We start from the raw sequence: 3,254 nt of genomic DNA on the forward strand, positions 1-3,254 counted from the left end.
TATTTCAGATTCTGTTTCTCCCTCTCTCTCTCTCTCTCTCTCTCTGCCCCTCCCCAACTCATGCTCTGTCTCTCTCTGTCTCAAAAATAAACTATAAAGAAAAAATTTAAAAAATAAGATAATAAAACTTTCTTCATTAAACTTTTTTTAAGATTTTTTCCCCAAGTTTTTTAAATCTTTTCTATTGCTATTGTCAATGGGTCTTTTTTCCACTATGTTTTCTATCTGGCTGTGACTTATATAAATGAAAGATATTGAATTCTACATAATTTTATTGTCACTAATTTATGGATCTTCTTATTCAGTAGGTTTGTTGTTTTTGAGTCAGGTTTTCCACTTATATAGTCATAATTCCTGCGATTAGTAATAGTTTTATATACACCTTCCAATTATTATAGCTCCAATTTCATTCTTTTTTATGTTTATTTATTTATTTTTGAGAGAAAGGGAGAGAGAGAGAGAGAGAAAGAGAACGCATATGCACACATGAGTCGAAGAGGGGCAGACAGACTGAGAGAGAATCCAAAGCAGGCTCCACACTGTCAGCACAGAGCCCTATGCGGGGCGCTATCTCACAAAATGTGAGCTCATGACCTGAGCTGTCACCAAGAATCAGATGCTTGGGACACCTGGGTGGCTCAGTAGGTTGAATGTCTGATTTTGCCTCAGGTCATGATCTTGCAATTCATGAGTTCAAGCCCCACTTGGGACTCGCGGCTCTCAGCAAGGATCTGGCTTAGAACACTCTGTCCCCTTCTCTCTCTGCCCCTCCCCCACTGAGCTAACTATATCATGTTAAGGAAGTACTAAGTTTTTTTTTTTTTTGGAATGGTAGTTGAATTTTATCAAATGACTTTCAAGCATCTATGACATTAAATATGTTATTTTTCTCTTAATATTTTCATCTATTGTTTCTTAACTTGTAAACATCCTTGCATCCCTAGAATAAATCTGAATAAATTCTGCTTGGTCTTGGTCATGATGTCTTTCTTTCATTCTTTCATTCTTTCTTTCTTTCATTCTTTCATTCATTCTTTCTTTCTTTCTTTCCTTCTGTGTGTGCTACTGGATTCTGTTTGTTAATATTTTATTAAGATTTTATTATTACATTGATATTCATAAGTGAGATTGGTGGTCTGTTATATATATTTTTTAATTTATGTCAGGTTTTGGTATCAATGCCATATTCACTTCAAAGAAAGAAATTAGAGAGGGGCACCTGTGTGGCTTAGCCGGTTAAGCAGCCAACTCTTAATTTCAGCTCAGGTCATGATCTCACAGTTCATGAGTTCAAGCTCCATGTCAGGCTCCACATGAACAGTGCAGAGATTGCTTAGTATTCTCTCTCTCTCTCTCTCTCTCTCTCTCTCTCTCTGCCCGTCCCATGCTCATGCTCTTTCACTCTCTCTCTCAAAATAAATAAATAAACTTAAAAAATTTTATAAAAAGAAATTAGACATTTTTCTTCTTTTAAAAATTTCCCTAGAACTGTTATCAAACTATAGAATTATATACTTTTATTTTTTTTTATATTTGAAAGAGAGAGTGCAAGGGCAAGCAAGGGAGAGAGAGAGAGAGAGAGAGAGAGAGAGAGAGAGGCAGAGACACAGAGACAGAGAGACAGCTGGGATCACAGCCCAAGCCAGAATAAAGAGTCAGGCACTCAACTGACTGAGAAACCCAGACAGACTTTTGTGCCTTTAAAGTTTGGTAGAATGCCCCATCTGATGGGGTTTTTTGTGGATGCAGTTCTTTGACCACTTTACCTATTTCTTCTACAAAAATCAGTTTTAAATCTTTGTTTTTAATCTCGTCTATAGTTTTGGTAAATTACATTATCTTAGACTTTTTTTTAGATAATCCAGTTTTTGAAAGTGATTTACATAGAACTGAACAAAGCAATCTATTGGAATTCTTTTCATTTTCTGTATGATTATTTGTCCTATATTAATTATATCCTTACATATTTGCTCTCACCCCTTTTTCCTAGAATCAAATAGCTAATGGTTTCTTCATTGAATTAGTTTTTTTTATTAAACCTTCTGTCTTTCTGTTCTCTAACTTATTAATTCTTACTTTTTTCCTTAACAAATAACTTCTACTTTTTCATTCCATTTATTTTGGTTTTTTATTTTCTTTCTAACTTTTTAAAAAAGATTTATTTTATTTTTAGAGAGTATGTGTGCAACCAGGGGAGGAAAGTAAAGGGGTAGGGGGGAAGAGAGAGAGAGAGAAAGAAAGAGAGAGAAAATATCTTAAGCAGTCTCCACACTCAATGCAGAGCCCAATGCAGGACTTGATCCCACAGCCCTGGGATCATGACCTGAACTGAAATCAAGAGTTGGATGTTCAACTGACTGAGCCATCCAGGTGCCCTTTCCCCTAACTTTTTGAATTAGATCCTTAATTAATTTATCTTAATTCTTTTTTTTTTAATGTAAGTGTTTAAGACTGAATTTCCCTCTGAATTCTACCTTAGTAGTACTACACAGGTTTTGTTTCTTTGTTTTTCTACAGTTTACCTGTAAAACACTTACCTAATGTTCTCACCTGACAGTGGAAAACCAAAATTTGTTGTCATCTCTTAAATAACTGAGACCTGTGTACAAAGCATTACATGAATTAAAAGGATGAATCAACAGGTATAAATGCAAACCATTTTCTAATCCAAGACAAGTAATGACCCACCATTTCTTGCAAGGAAAATATCAGGTCAGAAAGGAAACCAAGGGGGAAGGCTTGGGGTTTGCCAATGGTGTTAGACTAGACAGACAGAAATAAGAACTGGCCCAAGAATTCTTGCCATCTTCAAGAGCAATCTTGGAATAGTCCATTTTTATACATTAATACTCTGCACATATTAATAAACTGATGGTCTCACAAATTCTCACCAAGCCAAAGGATTTTTCTTCCATAAACTTGTTCCTTCACTTTATTTTATTTTTTTTTCCAGCAGTTATGTCTTCTGATTTTCTTTTTTTGTGTGTGTGGTAACTTTATTTTTTATTTTTTTTAGAATATAACACTATTTTTTTAACATATGCAATTATTTTCCATCATTTATGATACAGTAGTTACAATGACACTCCAAATGGATAAGCAAAGTAAAAAATCAGAACCCCAACTTCTATTTCATGTAATTAGACTTATACAGAAATTAGAAGGTTAAGTAACAACTAGTTAATCACCTAATTTCATAGCTATCTGAAGTGGCAGTCATTTTATAGCAGCTTATCTATGATACATTCAAGATA

The 3,254-nt window shown here is 34.3% G+C and overlaps 1 pseudogene; it reads right to left on the reverse strand.

Annotated features, from left to right (window-relative positions):
* Positions 1-2,584: 2,584 nt before the first annotated feature.
* The window catches only part of LOC115277435, a 5,173-nt pseudogene continuing 4,503 nt past the window's right edge, over positions 2,585-3,254 (reverse strand).

The sequence above is a fragment of the Suricata suricatta genome, chromosome 14 (genome assembly GCF_006229205.1).
Source record: "Suricata suricatta isolate VVHF042 chromosome 14, meerkat_22Aug2017_6uvM2_HiC, whole genome shotgun sequence".
In the NCBI taxonomy this organism is placed as follows: Eukaryota; Metazoa; Chordata; class Mammalia; order Carnivora; family Herpestidae; genus Suricata; species Suricata suricatta.